This window comes from Suncus etruscus, chromosome 5 (assembly GCF_024139225.1).
Source record: "Suncus etruscus isolate mSunEtr1 chromosome 5, mSunEtr1.pri.cur, whole genome shotgun sequence".
Lineage (NCBI taxonomy): Eukaryota > Metazoa > Chordata > Mammalia > Eulipotyphla > Soricidae > Suncus > Suncus etruscus.
The window spans coordinates 1,878,173-1,900,855 of NC_064852.1; the positions used below are offsets into that span (position 1 = coordinate 1,878,173).

At 36.5% G+C, this 22,683-nt stretch overlaps 2 long non-coding RNA genes and 1 pseudogene across 2 annotated transcripts; all 3 read right to left on the reverse strand.

The window, feature by feature from the left end:
* Positions 1–3,087: 3,087 nt before the first annotated feature.
* On the reverse strand, positions 3,088–9,859 carry LOC126008818 (uncharacterized). The gene is made up of 5 exons (XR_007495858.1): positions 9,759–9,859; positions 8,909–9,088; positions 5,453–5,656; positions 3,233–3,442; positions 3,088–3,118 (listed from the first exon to the last, which is right to left on the reverse strand). It is a non-coding gene; the product is annotated as an uncharacterized LOC126008818 (long non-coding RNA).
* A 1,623-nt stretch (positions 9,860–11,482) lies between these two features.
* LOC126008820 (uncharacterized) lies at positions 11,483–22,660 on the reverse strand. Its single transcript, XR_007495860.1, has 5 exons — positions 22,641–22,660; positions 21,453–21,544; positions 18,674–18,756; positions 14,175–14,277; positions 11,483–11,586 (listed from the first exon to the last, which is right to left on the reverse strand). It is a non-coding gene; the product is annotated as an uncharacterized LOC126008820 (long non-coding RNA).
* Positions 16,732–16,852, reverse strand: LOC126010195 (uncharacterized; annotated as a pseudogene).
* Positions 22,661–22,683: the final 23 nt, after the last annotated feature.

Genomic DNA, 22,683 nt, shown 5'->3' on the forward strand with positions numbered 1-22,683 from the left:
TACACTTGAAACGTTTTGCTTTTGATGGCAAACAAATAAAAAAAAAGCATACTTATGTAGATTTTCTTTTAGAACACCTCAATTTAGAGGAATTCACTTCAGAGAATAAAAGCAAGATTAAGAAATACAACTTATCATCGGTGTCAAACCATTATGGTAAAGTTCACTATGGACACTGTACTTCATACTGTAAAATTGCTGCAAAACAACACTGGATCAATTTTGATGACAAGAAGATCAAAAAAGTCCCTAATACATTGGTGAAATCCACAGCAGCATACATCCTGTTTTATACTTCTTAGAGATCTACAATGAACACCTGATAATCATTTTACTTCCTTATCAGTTGCTATTAATGCTCTAGGATTCTTTCCACAGGCATGGTCAATGAATATAGATTGAAAATCATGAATCCCCAATGTGTTTCCTTGTAGGATGGATTTATGTCTTAATTTCATTATTGCTCTAGGTCTCAGTTAATCATGAAATTTTACAAATTAATTTAGTCAAGGTTCACCTGAAAGAGAAATTTCTCATCATATTAATGTTGTTTTTCTTTCTAGGTATACTCATTTAACGACTTTCACTCTTTTTATTTTAACATCATTGCTTTATTTCCCTCAATTTAGGTTTTAAGACGCTGACATAATGATAATTTTAGGTGGACTTTCTTCACAGTGCTTCTTGCCTATGATTGATTATCATAAAGTTACTGTTATACAATAACTTTGTATATATACTGATATACACGTAGAGTTGTCCATGTTTGTATTACGCATGAAATTCTCTTTCAGATCTGCTAGGCAAAACCATAAAAAAAAATTTTTTTTTTGTGAATTTGAAATGATTTATCTAAACAATTGCTGGCTATTACATTTTAAGGAGCTTTTAGTTGATTCAGCTGAATTCTCTTTTCTTTTGCTCTATTTTGGATCCTTTCCAACAAATATTTTTTAGTATGAGTGAGTGTTATGGCCATATTTTTTGTGAAGTCTGTGTATGTATGTCTTGTTTAATGTCTGTCTGTTCTGCATATTTTGTATATAGTTTCCTTTTTCCTAACTTTATCTTCCCCAAATTAGTCTTCCTTATCCTTCCTTCTCTCTTCCTAGTCCTTAACATTTTAATTTTCAGGATTTCACATGTGAAACCCATCTCCTTAACCACAACTACAAGCTTCGTGATCTCGGCGGGAAGAAGAAATCCATGACTGTTGGAGTTTTACACCATATATGCTGCAAACTTGTTGGAAATGAAGCCACCTGGGATTTGTGTCACAATGTAACACCAGAGAAAAGATCCATGGACAAGACCCACAGTCTCTGGATCCCAGTTAAACTGTGCTATCTGAATTTCTGGTTTTCCATCCACATACAAAATGCTATTGTTGACCGTTTCTACAATGGCTACCCCAAGATTGCACCGATCCCAAAGGAAATACAGAAGCCCAACCAACTTATGATGTAATGATGTAACGCTTGGGGATGCCCCAACACATGGATGACTGTACTGGCCTTCCTTCTTCATTCAGCTTGATGTTATCTCCTGTACAAGGCTTCAACCCGCTTTTCCAGACCCATCAAGTGTCTTCTGCCGGTCTTTTTGGAGTTCCAGACCCCTCATATTTACAGATTGGTATTGAACTCTGTAGAAATTACATCTGTTGTTTTTCCTATAACTGTAATCCTTTGAAGTTATATTTGGTACTACACTTCTTTTGACTATCGTAATTAATGTTTTTCTATTTTAGTTTTTAATATTAGGAATCGATGTTGTATTACATTAAGGTTTTGCTTTCTTGACTTTAGGTTTGTGAGTTAGATATTATTGTCTATAATTTCCCAAATGATATTTTTGTCTGTTCTCAGGGTTTTTTTCGTGGGCGCATCATAGGCAAAATACTAGGTTTATAGAAGGTTCCATCCATTTTGGATGGGCCCTCAAGTTGTTTATTTACACAGGGAGGGTCTCTGCCTTAAACATTTTGTTTTGGTTTGTGACTTAAGCTCCTATCTATAAATAGTCGACATCAATTTCAGACATCTTATGGACTTCAGACCGGATTAAGAACTTGGACTAAGTTCAGATACCTATTGATCATCATTGCAGTGGCTCCCCACTGTGCAGAGGGTGTATGTGCCACTTCTTCCGAAATAAAGGCCTAGTTCAATGCCCTCAAAGATGGGCTTTCTGGTCTACCTGAACTTGAATGAAAATGGAGCTGGAGAGATAGCATGGAGGTGAGGCATTGGCCTTTCATGCAGAAGGTCATTGGTTCAAATGCCGGTATCTGCCAGGAGCGATTTCTGAACGTGGAGTCAGGAGTAACTCCTGAGCACTGCCAGGTGTGACCCAAAAACGACCACCACCACCACCAACAACAACAACAAATAAAGAAAAGGTGCTTCTTCTTGCCTGCTACACAACCTTTCTGGTGTCTCTTCGAAAGATCTATGTACGTCTTAGATTTATCTTCTCAGGAGCTTGTAGTTGATTCCTTGATACATGTTTCTGGTTTTAGACACCCTGTGCTTAGGTTAGAAGTTTTTCTTTACATTTTCCTGTGATGCGCTTATGCAAACAGCCGCTCTTTTATTATTGACTAATTTTTCTTTGAATAATTGTAGACAATATTGTTTGTTTACTAAAAACAAAAGGGGGAATTGTTGTGTATGTAAATATTTTGGGGGATTACTATGTTGCTCACCCTAATCTGTGCCCTACCCTAGGGTGTGACCTGGCATTCTGCCCCCACCCTAGGGTAGGACCTGATTCTGCTTCCACCATTGGTTGGTATCTGATCCCACCATTGGGTGGGACCTGACTCTGGAGTATAAGAGCAAGGGTCTGTGGAAGGCGAGGGCTTTGGCTGGCTGGAACTGAATCTGAGTCTTTGGACTTCAGTTTTGTCCATCCAAATAAAGCAAATATTTCCACGTGCCTGATTGTCTGCGAGCTGTTGACCCGCCGTTTCACCTCAGAACCGTGGGCTAGACAGGGTGGCAGACGTGTGCTCCGAGCTGGAAGAAAAGGGCCTCATTCTCCATCCCACCATCAGTCAACCTCTTCAGGGGCTGACCTGCTACAGATGTGAATCTCTGCTTGGAGACAGATGAATCTAAAAGAAGTTGAGAAAGAAAGAACCTCAGACCTAATGGAATTGTTTCATGACAATTGAGACAATGTGAAATAAAAAGGAGAAATTCAGGCTGCAAGAGTATTTGTAGCTTACTTGGAGGGGGTTGCCACATTTTTCTTCAACCTTTAGGCAAACTGAGTCAGACACCAATTCTGTCCTCTGATCTTCTCTGACAAAGAAGAAGACAAAGATACAGGATGCAGGAGCCATGTGTTAAGTCACAAGAAGGTTGAGCGGTTGGGAGGGGGAACCTGGGAGTTTCTTCATTGTACCAAAGTGTATTATTTTTCCTCTAGATGAAATCTGAAAATTTCATAGCAACAAACAAGCATTTGAGTGGATTATAAAATGGGTTGATGAAAAGAGGTAGAGAATTCATCTCCTACTTTGCATTTGCATACATACATAAACATATTCATTACATTCTTATAAAGGTTTTATGAAGATCATTAAACAGGCACAGAAATTGAGAGGCATAGATACCAAGTGTTCATTAGAGTAAAAGAAACAAACAAATTGCCTTCAACAGATGAATGGCTAAAGAAAGTGTGGTACATATACACAATGGAATATTATGCAGTCATCAGGAGAGATGAAGTCATGAGATTTTCCTATACTTGGATGTACATGAAATCTATTGTGCTGAGTGAAATAAGTCAGAGGGAGAGAGATAGAAACAGAATTGTCTCACTCATCTATGGGTTCTAAGAAAAATTAAGGACATTATTGTAATAATGCCCAGAGACAATAGAGATAAGGGCCGGAAAACTGGCTCACAATATGCAGCTCATCACAAAGAGTAGTGAATGCAGTTAGGGAGATAACTACACTAACAACTATCATGACAATTTTGATGACTGAGAGAAGTAGAATGCCTGTATCAAAAATACAGGCAGGGGTTGGGAAGGGGGGGCATTGGTGGTGGGAACGTTGCACTGGTGAAGGGGGTGTTCTCTTTATGAGTGAAACCCAACTACAGTTATGTTTGCAATAGTGGTGCTTAAATAAAGATTTTATATAAAAATAGATGTTATTCATCACCAAAAGTAAGACATTCAGAATTGTTTGCCTTCAAAAATTTTTCCTGAATATGGGAAATGAACCCTGGGCATGCTGATTCAAAGTCTAGGTCTTTTTCAATAAAGCATGCTCTTGGCTTTTCTAGTGTGCACTTAAAAAAAGAAATGATTTCTACCTTTCCTTCCTTTTATAGTATTGTGATCCCAGAGCTACACACGTTTGGTTGTGGTGTTTTCCATTGACACCTAAGTTTTAGGGTTTGCTCTCACTAGATTGTATTACCCCAGACATCACACATTTTTGTTGTTGTCAGGGATCCAAAACAATAGTACTACTAGAATCACAATCTATATTTTGGATGGGGTTAGATAAGAGACCCTCCAGTCATGCCTGCAAGGCAGTTGCTCAGTCACTGAGCCATTTCTTGGCCCCTTTAGTTGCATCACAGTCATGAACTAGGCCAGGAGTCAATGTCTCCATTCTTGAGTACATGATCAAATGTTTTCTTTTGTACATAAGGTAAAGTTAAAGGATGTTGACAAGACCTTGCTGTCTAATCTCTTCCACTGCTTTTCATTTTTCATGACTAGTCTGAATATGAATAAAGGCTCTCAACAAACCTGGCTTTGTTCCATGCTGCTACTGAATTCCAAAAGGAGCTCTGATGCTCTGTTATTTATTTATTTATTTATTTATCTATTTATTTATTTTTGGTTTTGATTTTGTTTGTTTGTTTGTTTGTTTGGTTTTTGGGCCATACCCAGTGATACACAAGGGTTATTCCTGGCTATGTGCTCAGAAATCACTTCTGGCTTGGGGACCATATGGGAAGCCAGGGGATCAAACTGCGGTTCGTCCTAGGCTTGCGTGGGCAAGGCAGATGCCTTACTGCTTGTGCCACTGCTCTGGCCCCTATGATGATCTTTAAGAAACTGTTTGTGAATGTGCTATTGATTTACTGTCAAACTTTCTTTGAAGCACCATGGATTATAATCCTGTGAAGAATAGTTTCTTGCACTCCAACATTACATCCACCCAAGTTCCCCTCTGATCCTCTCTATACAAATGACCCCCCCCCCGCTCCTCCCCTGCCATCATTACTTGCTAAACCAGTTCTGTAGACCAACTCCATATGTCCCTTTTACATTGTAAATCTCTGTGCAAGTGAGTGGATCCATTCATTCAGAGTATCATGGTTAGAGCTGCTTTGTCTGTGAGGAATTATTTCAAAGATCATTTGCACAAATTAAGGATCGTAGCCTGTGGATGCAAGTTAAGTATATTTGACCTTACCAGATAATTGTAGTGTGTTATCCTGTCCAAATAAGGACTTTTAGGAGTGACAATTATGTTCAGATGTTCTCCTACCAGCAGATTCTTGTCACTATCTGGCCGGCTGAGGGAAAGGAAACTTTGGCTCTGACCTGCATAGGCCACTGCTTGATAGTCTTTTCTGGCTTGATATTCTTTTGGAACATCTGGGTCATTCGTTCTGACCTAAAGAACAAAATGCCAAAATTCTTGTGACCAAAAAGTCAAGCATTAACACTGCTCTTTCTATCTTTGATGGCTGTGGGCATATGGGGGTGGCATAGAAATTCACAATGCTTTTCTGGCTTTAGTTAGACTAGGTCTGGTTCTAAGTGATTAAGAGCTTTAAATGCATCCAGGCACTTTACACAACATTAGACTGTCTACTACATTGATAGGAACTTCTATATTTCTTAAAGGGATGGACAGAAGCCCTGCCAGATGTATTTCCTGGTGCTTTGTATATCCCCAAGGGAATTTCACCAGAAGGCCAGCTGTGGAAACACAAGTGGAGAGTTGAAGAAATTCTTTAGAGATTTTTTTTTTGAGATTCATGTTATGGTACTGACATTATATTTCTTTCACATTATTTGGTCTTTTCTCCCTTCTGCTGTGCATATTTACAGGCAAAAATATAGTCTCAATTAAATTTCTCTTTACCTGAAAAATTCAGCATCAAAACCAATTTCTTTTCTCCTTGCCTTTGAATGCCATAGCAGTTTGTAACAGAAAAGTTGCTTTATGTCAGGGACTTCCCCTAGAAACTTTGAATACCTGCTAACTAATCAACACTCCAAAAAGGTTTGGCTAGAATAGCATTGGGCTATTGAATTTTACTAGGTATAGATTCTGTACCCCTTTCATATAAGTTTTGCTCCTTTCAAAACCTGACCGTAGGAAGTTAGTCATTTGCTATACCCTCCTAGATCTAAAATCCTGTTCCTTAGGTAAAAGAAATTTGATAAAGAAACCAGACTTCTTTAAAATATCTTAATTTACATCAGAGGATGTAAATGGTCAGAAAGGAGCTACTTTGAAATGTTAAAACTTACTTTCCTCTTATCCTCTGGGCTCCTAACTGAACTGTATTCTATTCTAAGTTTACAAACCACCTAGAGCCCATGTGTATTGTTTTAAAGATCAAGCAATATATACTGACAAGTTTTTTTTTATCACTGCAGAAAATATTTTTTTTTATAACAGCATGGGCATTAAATGAGAGGAAAGCTATGCCATATGTTCTTGGGGGAAATATAAAAACGAGGCCCCTATACTGACAAGTTTTTGTTGTACTTTGCAAAGAAACAAAATGTCAGCATTCTTTTTTATATTCAGGACTGGGATTTACCCCTTATAAAACTCCTAGCTTAAAGATTAAAGTTAGAATACTGTTCTCCATACACATTTGTGTGTGCTGTCATTCTTCGTATTTCGCCACCCATGCATCCACTTTTCCCAAGAGGAATCAAGAAGTCCTCTAATCCATCCAGACCCCAAGAGCTAGTCAGCAGCATTAGACTTTACAATAAGTTATCAAAGTGCAAATTAGCAGTTTATTGCTTTAAAAGCATACTAAATTATGCTATCACACAAAGACAAAAGGTTGCAGATTAAAAGTAATAAAATTAATGGTGAGCATCAAGCAATTGTAAGTATCTATTGGAAGTGAATAAGAGGAATGACCTTACACTTAAAATTGGTCTCATTGTTATATAACAAGCTAACTTATTCTCTCCTATTTCCTTCTGTCAGAGGCCGACAAAAACTAGGAAGTGGTGAAAGAGAAAATGTAGAGAGGGAACATTTTTTGGCATCAGGAATAAAATTCAGGGCTTCATAGATGAGTTCTTGAAAATTAAGACAAACATTAGTTGTAAATAGCAATGCTAGCAAAGAATTTTGGGGTGAAAGAGAAAAATAAAGGAAAGGGAAAACAAAAGCTCTATTTGAAGTGTAAGGTACAGAACTATCAGGAATGCTTATGAATATATGCGCTAGATTATAGTTGCCTTTAAACAATAGCTGAAGCCATTTTCCATTTATTGCAGATGAATTTAGAATTATTTGCCAAAGACATAATTTAGTGAAGTCACTTTGATAGCAAGGAAATGTTGGAGGCCCTTTAACTAGAGAGCAATATGGAGTCTCTGATGCCTGAGAAGACAAAAAGTCTGTGTACGTGACAGGTTACTGGTGGCGCTTCCCCTATGAACCTAAAAAGAAAAAGCTGACCATAAAAAAGCTTTTACCAGAGATAAATGGATAGAGAACAAACATGCTATGTTAAAGGCTACAAGTTGAGATTATATCTGTAGCATTGTTAACAGAACAGAGCATCCCAGGATCACTTATAGTTAATGTATAACAGGATCACTTATAGTAGAAGTATAGTAAAAGTAGGATCACTGCTAGTAAATGTATAACTCACTAATAACCCCCCTGAAATATGTGATGTATGGGAATGTTATGGTGGAAAAGTACTGAACCACCCCTTCCCCTCTTTTGTCTGAAAATGTGCTCATGCTTGCTATAAAAACTAGCCCCCCTTTCAATAAACTGGGGACTCTTGATCGGATTTTCGTCTTGAGTCCATCAATTTTCCCAGCCCTCTTTTATTTTCCAGGTCAACTCCTCTTCGTGACTCACGAATAACTTCATGACCCTCATCCACCCTGCGGGCCGGGGTCCCCGGGGGTCGCAAGGAAAGATCAAAGAAAAGTGGTTCATGATATCAGAAAAGAGGAAGATAATGACACTTCACTTGAAAACGAACTATAGACTTAGCCAGACCATATTTACTGGTCCCTATTATGTGTCAAAAACTATGCTGAAGCCAAAGAGACAGGACAGTCTGTAAGGTCCTGGTCTTACACATGGCTAACCCAGGTTTAATACTCTGCATTCCCGACAGTCCCCCACCCCACTAAGAGTGACTCCTGAAGGCAGAAGCAGGAGTGAGCCCTGATTGAGCACAACTGGATGTCACCTAAATCAAATCAAAACAAAGAAAGCACAAAACTCTGCTTGAGATTGAGAGACAATGTAGACTGGGAAATGTAAACTGTTCATCCTGACCACAAAGCATACCAGTTGCATTATTTTTCCTGTTCTTTGAATTGAGGGACAAGATGATAACTGGAAATTATGGGCCAGAGACCACTCTGTAGTCTTGTATTACATACATTGTTCTTTTTCTAAATTTCCACATTTGAATAGCACTGTGATTAGCAAGAGAAGGAAAACAAGCCCCTTAAATATAAAACCGATCGACTCATGGTATGTTTAGTAGATATAATTATATTTCTCATTGCCACAAGTTAAAAATTTCCAAGAATTTTACTCAACTTATGTATAAAATTACTCACAAGTTTCTTGCACACTAATCACTGCGCAAACTGAAATGCTAATAAAAATTCAACACATGAGAATTTTGCTTACATAAAAATCCAGTGTGGTGACATCAGAGGGAACGTTAATGGCAAATGAGGCTACTCCATTAGAATTTGTTTTCCTTTGTCTTACATTCAGGTTTGTCTTTTTTGTTTTCTGTAAATTTTTTGTTTTCAAGAGTACAGCAACCCCCCTTACAACATGGCCAGCCACATTCTTGACTTGTACCTAAAGGGGAAAATCCATTTAAATATCAAATTTTCATCATATATAATGGTATAGTAAGCTTAATAATTGTTAATATGAATCTTTTTTGTTTGTTTGTTTTTGGACCACACTCAGTAATGTTCAGAGGTTACTCCTGGCTATGTCATCAGAAATAGCTCCTGGCTTGGGGGACCATATGGGACACTGGGGGATCGAACTGCTATCCATCTTAAGTTAGTGCATGCAAGGCAAATGCCCTACCACTTGTGCCACTGCTCCAACCCTTTTAATATGAATTTTTAAATAAGAAAACCTTAAAATACTTCCCTCTTTTGCTCCCAAGCACACACTTGGTAGAATTTAACTCAGTGGTCAAAGTCTATTCTCTTAGGGCTATGTTTCAAGTATTTCCGACACATGTTAACATTTAATTCAAGGTATAATTGCTGAATTGTTGCATAAATACTTGGAATGGGTTGGATTAATTTATTGTCCTCACTAGATGAAGACTATAGTTTTTCCTCACAGCTCTTAACATTTCCTTCTCCTATTCCTCATTTCTTTGAGCCAATCCCCCATTGAAATAACTATACTGGAGACCACACCAGAGCAAGGTATCTCAGAAAACTATGCCCTTGCTCTGCTTGTCCAGTTAGAAACTGCACCATCTTAGATTTAATAGTCATCTCACCTTGATAGAAAAGGGAATCCCAGGCTTGAAGACAAGTGGTGAAGCAACCAAATCCAGTGAGTAGGGAAAGAGGACATATTTGACATCAGCTTCCATGTTTTCAAAAGCATGGTCATCTGTTAGAGTAATAAGCATCAATCTGAGATGTTGACAACTGCAAGGACACATCTATCTGCCTGGCTTCCACTCTGTCCCTCTCTTTATTTGGATAAAAAATCATATAATTAATTCATTCATAACATTTAACATAAACTTATATCCTACACTGAATGTTTTCTAAGGTCATCTTGGAAGAGTTTGACCTTTACATAAAACCTCAAGTGTGGTTGTCAGGAGATTGCTAAGATATTCATTCAACAGTTTCTACTACATTTTCCTAATCTCGACAACTTGCCAGATGATTTGTGCTCTTCAACTGGAAAAAGCCTCCAGTTCTCATCATGTCAATAAGCCTGGTGGAGAAAACACTCTCATTTCAAAGGTGGCATTCAAACACTGGGTGATACTTTAGAAAAGAGAAGTTAACTAATAATACATAAGAAAGCACCCTAATGCCTAGTGTGTGTTCATAATTTTAATCCTTGTATTCTAATTTGTTTATTGCAAGCAAAAATTCCATGCACCATTATTGCCCGCTTTTACTAGTAACATAAACTGAAAATCTTTGCATGATGAATTGGGTGGGGAGCATGGAGGGTCAACGTTACAGAATGATGTCTTTTATGAGCACCCTATCAGCATGGAGCTGTATTTTGGAAAAGCAACACTGAGCCAGTATAAGTTACCAATTGATATCCAAGTTTTCAAATAAGAAACCATTTTAAGATCACCACAGATGAGCACTACAACGAGAATGTGCAAAATGAAAGTATGCGACCAAGATGAGCCCCAATCTAACATGTGTGGACTGCAAACTTATGTGTGGATTCCAGTGAGGACCAGAACCAACTCTGGGAACCAGTCAGTCAAACAAAAGCAACAGAGAAGGGAAAGTGGGAGTAAATGGAATGAAACCTGTAAGGAATAAACGTTGCCATAACTTTAGAAACTTACTTTTTTGTACTTCCACAAAAATATTAAGGTACTTGTTATTTATTTCTTCTAGCCTTTTATTTAATAATTTTAATGCCTTGGAAGTATTAAAATAGACTTCTGCAACTCCATAAATAAGCTGTTTTTCAAGAGGAGAACAAAAAAGTAGAGGTTGTATCAGAAGAACTCACAGAGAGGGAACAATACATTATCTTTTCACAAATTTGAAAAAGAGTCAGTTGACAATGATAGGATAGAAATAGCTAGACAACACAAAGCACAAATATAAATCTAGAAGATACTCTACTGCTTAACAATTAGGTCACTCCTTTTAAGCCCTAAGTTCAGGCTATCTTGTAGGATAGGAAGACAAAAGTTTTGGATGGAACCAAAACTCTGATATAAAATCATGTCTCCTAATTAAAATTGGAGGCTGTAATTGGAATCACTGTGCATCTAATGGAATTTACTATAAAATACAGACTATCATGTCATGTTGATTTTTAATGGCTTTAGAAATTAGTTTTAGAAACTCAAATTTAATGAGATATTCTGAAACATTATTGTTTAAATTTAGTTCTCTCAACTTTTAGAGGGCAAAGCTGAGTTTTATTATACACACTTTGGTAAATTGTATATAACTCACCATTTCTATAAAGGGTTGCTTGAATCCATCTTACCTGTGTTTTTTTGTGTTTTGGCAAGCATCATAGCTTCTCCATGATCATCTAAATTTTCTCTTATTCCAAAAGACACAAGCACATTAGCTTCAGGAATATTTTCATTAAGATAATATCTGGTAAAAGGATATAATTCCCTTTTTAATGAAGCAATGACAGTAATGAGACCAAATATAGCCACAGAAAATTTGCTTTTTGCTCTGAAGAGTGTTCTTGTCCACTAATATTTCATTGATAGAGCTCAGTGGTGCTTAGCTAAAGTAAATTAAAAAATTTTTTTTCTTTTAATTTTTTAAAATTTAGTCACCATGATTTATAAAGATGTCAGTAAGAGTTTCAGACTTACAACGTTTCGAGTATAATCCCACCACAAGGCCATCCAAAATACTTAGTACAAATTGTTAGTTAAGTACAATTATATCAATGTTAATTCTGTTTCATAAGTGCAATACTTTAAATACATTTGAATACTTTGAAATTGAAATGTAAGTGGGGTATTCTGTTTATGACTGAAACCCAACTACAACCATGCTTGTAAGTATGTGCTTAAAGATTTATAATAAAAAAGTTTAAAATACATATTTAAAAAAGAGCTTAATGGAGGGATTGGAGCTATAGCTCCAATCACATAGAGTGATGAGTGCAGTTGGAGAGATGACTACACTGAAAATTATCATAACAAAATTTCTGATGTAAAATTATTACTCCTCATTTTTAAAACTGGAGGTTTAAGTTTTGGATCACTGTGCAGCCGATAAAATTTACTATAAAATAAAGACTATCATGTACATATTAAAACATATATACATACATGCATATTAAAATGGCTTGAGAAATTTGTTTTAGAAACTAAAATTTCAGTGAGATTTTCTGAAACATTATTGTTTAAATTTAGTTCTATAAACTTTTGGAGGGCAAAGCTTGGTTTTATCTACATGCTCTGGCAAATTGAATACAATTCTCCATTTCTGTAAAGTGTTGCTTGAATCCGTCTTACCTGTGTTTTTTGTGTTCCTGCAAGCATCATATCTTCTTCATTGTCATCTAAATTTTCTTTTATTCCAAAGAAGACAAACACGTCACCTTCAGGAATATTTTCATTAAGATAATACCTAATAAAGGATATAATTCTTTTTTTAATAAAGCAAAGACAGTAATGAGACCAAATAAAACCACAGAAAATTAGCTTTTTTCTCTGAAGAGAGTTCATGTCCACTATCATTATTTGATAGAGTTCAGTGATACTTAATTAAATAAGATTTTTTTAAATTTCTCTTTTTTTAAACTTGATTGATTGATTGGTTTTGGGCCACATCCAGCAGTGCTCAGGAATCACTCCTGGCTCTGCACTCAGAAATCTCCTCTGGCAGGCTAAGGTCCCATATGGGATGGCGGGGATCAAACCTGTCCTTCCCGGGTCTGCCTCATGCAAGGGAAATCCCCTACCGCAGTATTCTCTCCCTGACACCAAATTTATTTTTTTTCCTTCAGTTTCTTTTTTTAATCTACTCACTGTGATTTATAAAGATGTCAGTAAGAGTTTCAGACTTACAATGTTTCAAGTATAATCCACCACCCGGTACATTTAAAAGTTTAATTGAATGGCCTGAGTTATAGCACAGCTGTTAGGGCTTTTGCCTTGCTTACAGTTGACCTGGGTTCAAATCCAGTCATCTCAAAGGGTCACCCAAGCCCGCCAAGTGTAATTCCTGGCTTCAGAGTCAGGAGTAAGCACTGAGCACCATTGAGTGTGATCAAACAACAGCTCCCCTGAGTTTAATTGTAGTTTGAGTCCCATGCTTTCATAGTGTTTTCTCTAGAGGTTCATAAATATACACCTTTGCCTCTTCACATTTGCCTCTATACCACAGATGTATTCAAGGACTCTAAATCTTGATAATATCCTATTAGATACACAATTTCATTTCATTTGACAAATGAATTTAAATCCCAGTGGGATAAAGTGAATATACTCCTCTTCCCATGATTTTTCACTTCAGTGTAACATGGTGGAATGATGAGTTTAAAAACTGTGTCTTTTAAAGAAAGTAAAAAAAAAAAAAGGAAAGAAGAAAAAAAACTGTGTCTTTCCATACTTTATCTTTCATTGTGGCATTATTTGACAATAAGAGAGCCTCACTGGTACCTTTTAATAAGAGAAACATCATATTTGCCTAACATGTATAAAGGCAAGTTATTTTCAATCTAGTCCCACACATCAATTTTGACTCAAAGAAAAATATGATTTTGTCCTTTTTAAATTTATTTAAGTGTAAAGCAGCAAACCATGCTTTTATAAAATTTTTATGATGGATTTTGATAATGGTTATTTATAATCAATTAATATATTAGTTATGTCACAAATAAAATTAACAAATGCTTTCATTTATTATTAGCACTTGCGCAATGATAGGCACTAGAATATTTACTATGATATTTAACCTTTAGCATTTTTGCTTTGATATTATGAAAAAATTCAATGATTTACTTTAACATACTCATTAACCAATATACTTCACACACTTGAAACTACTGCCAACAATGATGGCCATTATTTTCAATAATAGCATTTTAATATTTATCTCAGAGTTTTTATTTTCAGCATTGAACACCAGCCAAGCATTAGCTTTCATCTATATTTGACCCTTCACATGGAATCTGTTTGCACTTGAGGGTCAAGATGAATCAAAAAGTCATTTCTTACCCAGCTCTTACAGTAATCTTGAAGTCCTCCAAATTTTTATGGCTGATAAAGTCGTCTTCTGGTTCTATTAATATAGTGAATGCGGGACTCGATGAATATGTATCTGAACAAAAATAATTGCATAGTTTAAAATGAAGCTATAATTCAAGAAACATTTGAAGGCAAGTGGGTAGGCCAACAACAAGACCAATGGCATCATTCTCCTGAGACCCACCAATCATACCTTCTGTTGGGCTTGACTCTCATCTTTTATTTCCTGCAAAGCTATCCTTCTCAAAGCATGGGTGCTACTATTTCAGTTTGAATTTTGTGAAGACAAGTGCTATTCTTTCTTATCTATGTAATCACATGTCCCATATAGTAAAATGTTTAATAGGTGTTTGTTAAATTGTAAAACACCTTGTTTCTTTAAGATGTATGGTGTTTAACAAATAGCTTCCATTGATTGTCCAATATATGAGCATGAAACTTAAACTCTCATTTACAAACTATAGACTCTTGTTATTATCTTTAGAACATGATTTATAGTTTTTGATAAAGGAGCAAGAAATCCTAAATAGAGCAAAGAAAGCCTCTTCAACAAGTGATGTTGGCACAACTGGTTAGCTACTTGCAAAAAAGCGAACTCAGACCCCCAGCTAACACCATGTACGAAGGTAAAAATCCAAATGGATTAAAGATCTTGATATCAGATCTGAAACTATAAAGTATATAGAACAACATGTAGGTAAAACACTCCATGACATAGAGACTAAAGGCATCTTTAAGGAGGAAACAGCACTCTCCAAACAAGTGGAAGTAGAGATAAACAGATGGGACTATATTAAGCTAATAAGCTTCTGCACTTCAAAGGATATAGTGCCCAGAATACAAAAGCAACTCACTGAGTGGGAGAAATTATTCACCCAATACCCATCAGATAAAAGATTAATATCCAAAAAATACAAGGTATTGACTGAACTTTACAAGAAAAAAACATCTAACCCCATCAAGAAATAGGGAGAAGAAATGAACAGACACTTTGTAAAAGAAGAAATGCAAATGGCCAAAAGGCACATGAACAGATGCTCCACATGATCACTAATCATCAGGGAGATGCAAATCAAAACAACTATGAGGTACCATCTCACACCGCAGAGATTGGCACACATCACACAGAATGAGAACAAGCAGTGTTGGCAGGGATGTGGAGAGAAAGGAACTCTTATCCACTGCTGGTGGGAATGTCTTCTAGTTCAACCTTTATGTAAAGCAATATGGAGATTCCTCCAAAAACTGGAAATCGAGCTCCCATACGATCCAGCTATACCACTCCTAGGAATATATCTGAGGAACACAAAAATACAATACAAATATCCCTTCCTTACACCTATACTCATTGCAGCACTATTTACAATAGCCAGACTCTAGAAACAACCAAGATGCTCTTCAACAGATAAGTGGCTAAAGAAACTGTGGTACATATACACAATGGAATACTATGCAGTCATCAGGAGAGATGAAGTCATGAAATTTTCCTATACATGGATGCACATAGAATCTATTATGATGAGTGAAATAAGTCAGAAGGAGAGAGATAGATGCAGAATAATCTCACTCATCTGTGGGTTTTAAGATAAATGAAAGACATTTTGGCAATAATTCTCAGAGACAAAAGAGATGAGGGCTAGAAGGTGCAGCTCATGACATGAAGCTCACCACAAAGAGTGGTGAGTGCAGTTAGAGAAATAACTACACTGAGAACTATCCTAACAATGGGAATGAATGAGGGAAGTTGAAAGCCTGTCTTGAGTACCGGCGGGGGTGGGGTGGGGAGGATGGAGATTTGGGACATTGGTGGTGGGAATGTTGCACTGGTGAAGGGGGGTGTTTTTTACATGACTAAAAGCATACAACTACAATCATATTTGTAATCATGGTGTTTTAATAAAGATAATTAAAGAATTAAAGAACATGATTTTAAAAATTAATTAATTACAGTGACTAGGGTTGGTGCTGAAGAGTAAAGTAAGCCTCAATGTTGTGTCAGCTTCTCTCTGTGTCAGAGGAAATTGCCCTTCAAAGTATTGGCAAAAAAAGCAGAACAAGGACTTTGGACTACAACAGAGTCCAAACCAAATAGTTTGTATGTTGATGCCAAATGCTGAGTCTAACAGCTTCAGTGGCTATTCTTCTGTGCGCTTTATTTAATATGGCAAATGTCAACATTTGTACATGTCCTTGATCTTCTTTCTAATTATAAGTGACTCAGCCCCATCATCAACTGGATGAACAGAAAGAATGGTTTAAATAGTTTCTGTACAAATTTACATGCAATTATCCAATTAGTATGAATACGAGGACATAGCAGTTATTGTTAAAATAACAGGAATTGAAATCAGAGTTATTCTATTTAGAATATATGCAAGAAGAATTAAAAAGAATTTCTTTGAGTCCCTGCTGTGTGCTGTAGCACATGGCAGCCAATTTTATTTTCTCTGTTCTGCTCAGCTGGACCTTGAAACATTAAGAATTTCTTAAACTTTGTCATATTACAAGAACCTTATTGAATATTTTTCCATGTCCCCCATCCACAGGCAAAGGGACTGGGCTGAGGTGTATATGGGGTGCATTTACTGTGTCTCCTCTTTCTATACAGTCAGTGTAAAGAACACAGCCTGTGGTAAGCTTTGGAGGCCTTGTCTTTTCTTTACATATATATATATATATATATATATATATATATATATATATATATATATATATATATATATATTATATATATATATATATATATATATATATATACACCCTTCACCAGTGCAACATTCCCATCACCAATATTTCAAGTGTCCCTCCTCTCCATCCCACAACGGCCCATACTCTAGACAGGCTTTCTACTTCCCTCATTCAGTCACATTTTGTTATGATAGTTCTCAGAGTAATTATTTCTGTGACTGCAACAATCTCTGTGGTAAGCTTCATGTTGCGAGCTGGACCCTCCAGTCCTCCTCTATTTTGTCTCTGAGAATCATTACACAAATGTTTTTCATTTTTTCTCAAAACCCATAGATGACTGAGACCATTCTGTGTTTATTTCTCTCTCTGTCTTATTTCACTCAGCATAATAGATTCCATATACATCCATGTATAGGAAAATTTCATGACTTCATCTCTTCTGATGGCTGCATAATATTCCATTGTATATATGTACCATAGTTTCTTTACCTATTCATTTATTGAGGGGCATCTAGGCTGTTTCCAGAGTCTGGCTATTGTAAACAATGCTGCAATGAATATAGGTGTGAGGAAGGGATTTTTGCATTGTATTTTTGTGTTCCTAGGATATATCCCTAGGAGTGGTATAGCTGGATCGTATGGGAACTCAACTTCTAGCTTTTGGAGAAATTTCCATATTGCTTCCCACAAAGGTTGGACCAGATGGCATTCCCACCAGCAGTGAATAAAAGTTCCTTTCTCTCCACATCCAAACCAACACTGCTTGTTCTCATTCTTTGTGATGTGTGCCAATCTCTATGGTGTGAGGTGGTACCTCATAGTTGTTTTGATTTGCATCTCCCTGATGATTAGTGATCATGTGGAGCATCTTTTTATGTACCTTTTGTTGTGTATGTAAATATTTTGGGGGATTACTATGTTGCTCACCCTAATCTGATTAGGTGATTGTGCCCTACCCTAGGGTGTGACCTGGCATTCTGCCCCCACCCTAGGGTAGGACCTGATTCTGCTTCCACCATTGGTTGGTATCTGATCCCACCATGGGGTGGGACCTGACTCTGGAGTATAAGAGCAAGGGTCTGTGGAAGGCGGGAGCTTTTGGCTGGCTGGAACTGAATCTGAGTCTTTGGACTTCAGTTTTGTCCATCCGAATAAAGCAAATATTTCCACGAGCCTGATTGTCTGCGAGCTGTTTACCCGCCGTTTCACCTCAGAACCGTGGGCTAGACAGGGTGGCAGACGCGTGCTCCGAGCTGGAAGAAAAGGGCCTCATTCTCCATCCCTCCATCAGTCAACCTCTTCAGGGGCTATCTTGCTACACCTTTTAGCCATTTGTATTTCAACAACAACAAAAAAAACCTCATTGAATTTTGAGGGCTGATGGGTAAACTGTTCACTGGCTTTTCAGAGGTATAAGCTCACTCTCTAGTCTGTGTGGACAAAATAGTGGTGAAGACTTGACAAGTCAGCCGATTTCTTTCAGCCTGACGCTCCTTCCCTGTATTTCTATGAGGACCAGACCAAGGAACACTAGGAGTGTCAGAAAAACATGGAATCTTGCTAAAACACAATCTAATCCTATCTTCCTGTAGAATTTTATCCACTGTAGAATTTAGTGATTGAATTGAAATGAGTCAGACCAAAAATCTTGGTTACTACCATATTTTCTATTATGTTTCTTCTATTCATTGGATTTCTTCTGTTCCTATTTTTAAAGGTATGAAAGTTTTGAAAACCATACTTAAAAATAGTCATTGGAAATATTTATTTACAAAAGTTACCAGGGATTTTCAGCTCAAACTGTGCAGTTCCAGTTGTTGTGAAGTCTTCTTTGTATTTAGCTTTAATTGTCCATAAACCATATCTGTGAAGGAACAGAGTAAATAGTTTGGTAATAAGGCAAGATAGATAATACAGTAAATAAAGTGCTTTGCACATGGCTATCTGATTTGATCCCTGAAATCTCATATGGTTTCCAGAGAACCTCTCAGATTCATTCCTGAGTTATATCATCAAAGAATATATCTTTGATTTATGTACTAATTATGTCTAATATTCAACTGTTTTCTTATATTTATCAATAAAAATTATACAAGTGGACATAAATTCACAAAAATAGAAATCACATACAAAACTCTAGAACACGTGGACATGAAGGCAAAATTAACCATAGGAAACTGGGGACTGGAGGAATAGTGCAGAGGTAGGGCGTGTTCCTTGAAGGGTACTGACCTGGAACGGACCCAACTTCAATTTTCCAGCATCCTATATAGTCCCCCTATCCTGCCAGAAGTGATATTTGAGCGACAAGAGTAACTCTTAAGTACCACCAGGTATGGCCCACCCCTCCCCCAAAAGGGAAAAAAGTTAGAAATTAGTAGTTGAAAAATGCATGTACCATTAAAGAACCAACCCAAAGAGGATATTAAAGAATTAACAAATATATACTCTGAGATGAATGATATTGAAGTCAGATACAATTAGAATCTATAAGTAAACATACTGATGCAGTAAAAGTGGAGCCAAAGATAAGTTCATAGAAAACTCTCTTAAGTCATAAATCAGAAATACGCTCAGAAAAATAACAATCACATCATGAAAAACTAAATAGATAGCAGTGAGTCAAAAATAAGGAAGAATGGACTGGAGCAATAGCACAGCAGTAGGGCATTTGCCTTGCATGCGGCAGATCCAGGACAGACCTGGTTCTATCCCCCGTGTCCCAAATGGTGCCCCTAGCCAGGAGCAATTTCTGAGCACACAGCCAGGAGTAACCCCTGAGCATCACCAGGAATGGTCCAAAGAATTATGAAAGAAAATAATAATCAGAGCAGATATGAATGATATGGCAAACAATAAATTAATACAAAGGATACCTGATAATGGAAGTTGATATCTCATAAGAATAAATAAAATTGAAAGCCCTTAGTTAGTCTCACAAGCTAGTGAGTTATAAAACAAATTAATCAGATAGGATATGAAAAGGAAAAAATGACAACAGGCACCTGAGAAATATCATAAAAGCATTTACATAACTTGTGCTCTAAACTGAAGAGTTAAAAAAATGTGTGATTCTTAGAGTCAGACAATCTCCCAATTTTGAATCAGAATAAAAAGAGAAATTGAGAATATCAATAACAATAAAGGCCATTGAAACTAATTCAAAAAATTCCCAGGAACAGAAGTCCAGGTCCAGATAGGTTCACTAGTGAACCTAGTCTTTCTCCCTCTCCCCCTCAAGCTCTTCCCGAAGTAGGAATCCTTCATAACATTCATATTCTACAAAAACAACATCATTTTCATACCTAATCAGGCAGAGCTATCACCAAATAATAAAACAATAAAGTATATCCCTGATGAATTCAAGATCAACAAAATATCTTTTGGGGGGACATACTTGGCTCTGTTCAGGGGTTACTCCTGACTCTGCATTTGGAATCACCCCTGAAGGCTCCAGGGCCCATACAGAATGCGTGGGATTGAGCGTATATCAGCTGAAAAAAGTCCAATACCATACCTGCTGTATTATCAACAATACATCTAATGTGTCAAATAACAGTCAAATAAAGGGCTGTAAAAATTCCAGGAAAGAATGGCTCAAACTTTTCAAATCAATTGACATCCTGTATCCATAAAAGATAATGTAAAAATGTATGATTAGATCAATAATGTGAAAAAAAATTTTTAAATTGAACATTATTCATGATGTTCATGAAATAGTGATAGAATAAAATAGTTATAGAAGGAACGAGCCTTTAGTTAGTATTGACTACGTGTAACAAACCCTCACCTAGCATCATATTCACAAGCAAAAAAAAAAAAAAGCCTGATAAAACTCTTTTCTTCTGATGTCAGGCATAAGGCAAGCATGTCCACTTGCTCCACTATTATTTAGTGTTGTCCTAGAATACCTGTGCATAGAAATCGGCCAAGAAAAAGAAAATCAAAGGATCTAATTTGGAGAAGTTAAGCTCTCAGTATTTCAAGATCACATAATAAGACATACAGAGGTCTCTAAAGATGCTACTAAAATATTCAGAAAGATTAAACCAAAGGAGCAAAGAAAAGGCTGAGAATGTAAATGACAAAATCTTGTTGCAATTATACATATAATTAATAAATTTAATTAGAAAGAAATAAAAAAGGCAAACCTCTTTTAAATAGAATCACCAAACATCAAGTATCCAGGAATCAACTTAACAACCCTCATAGATAGAAATGACACTAACTGGGCCTCAGAAAACATAACCAAATTTAATTTTTTTGTTTTGGGCCACAACCTGTGGTGCTGGGAGGTGGGGCGGAGTGTCATTCTTGGTGATGCTCTGGATATCCAATTGAACGCTGGGATCAAAACTGGGTCAGCCATATGCAAGTCAAATGGCCTATTCTCTGTGCTATTGCTCCATTGCCCCCCAAAATAAAACTAAACCTTCTTTACAGAAGTTACTTTAAATCCATTTACTCATATGTAAATGAATCTATCAGCATATGCCACACAATCAAGAATCCCTATTGCTTTCAAAAGAAACAATTTTAACAACAAATAATTTAAAATACTTAGGAGAAGGTTGCATTTGGAAATCAAGAAAAGTGTTAATTCCAGGGTATAGATTTTTTCCTACTGTGGAAGTTTCATTTCCATCTGGATCCTACAAGTCAAAAGAAAAATAAAGCTTGATTTTAAAACAACTTATAAACATGTGGTCATGATATGACATGACACAACATAACTGATAACAATATAATATGATATGATATATGATATGACACAATATAATTTATTTTATGATATGATATGATATAATATAATATGTGATTGGCTGTGGTTAGGGATTACTCTTAGTGAGCATTGGTGGGGGGGTGCACTTTTTATCACTGAAACCCAACTACAAACATGTTTGTAATCATGATTCTTAAATAAAGATATTGTTAAAAAATAAAAAAAAAGATCAGGGGCCGGTGAGGTGGCGCTAGAGGTAAGGTGTCTGCCTTGCAAGCGCTAGCCAAGGAAGGACCGCGGTTCTATCCCCCGGCGTCCCATATGGTCCCCCCAAGCCAGGGGCAATTGCTGAGCGCTTAGCCAGGAGTAACCCCTGAGCATCAAATGGGTGTGGCCCAAAAAAGCCAAAAAAAAAAAAAAAATCAAGAACAGGACCTCCTTTCCTGCTTCAGAATAATTTAATGATTTTAATGATTTACTGTTTTTGTTTTTCTTCTCCTTAGATTTGTTCTACTATTGTTCCTAAATTTTCCCTGATCTGGTTACTATATGAAACTTGTATCATCAGCTGGTCATTACCAGAATAGTCTTGATGGTTATAAATTCTGTCTACCTCAGTCTACCTTTCTAAAAGAGGCATCATTTATAGTGATTTTCTAAAGTTGTCATGATTCAATGCTCACCACAGATTACTTACAGACATGACAGAGTATACTTCTACATGACCCTCACCACATCTGCCCTCACTTCACAAGTAACAAGAGAATACAAACATTTAACAGGATCATTTAAAAAACAGTACTGAAGGCTATACTTTCATGGGCATTCACAATTTATTTCAATTAACATTTGCCCACAGAACTTTGTAGTAATTGGAACAAACAATACTAAAATTACCTTATGGCACACATTAATTAAGGCAAAAAACTCTTGTTATTTAAAAGTTAATGACACATTTGGCAAAAATAATACAAAGTAATAAAATACAAAGGTTCAATTTTGATTTTAATCCATGCCATACTCACTATAAAAGTTAAGATAACTTCTCTTTGGGATGGCTTTAGGTCT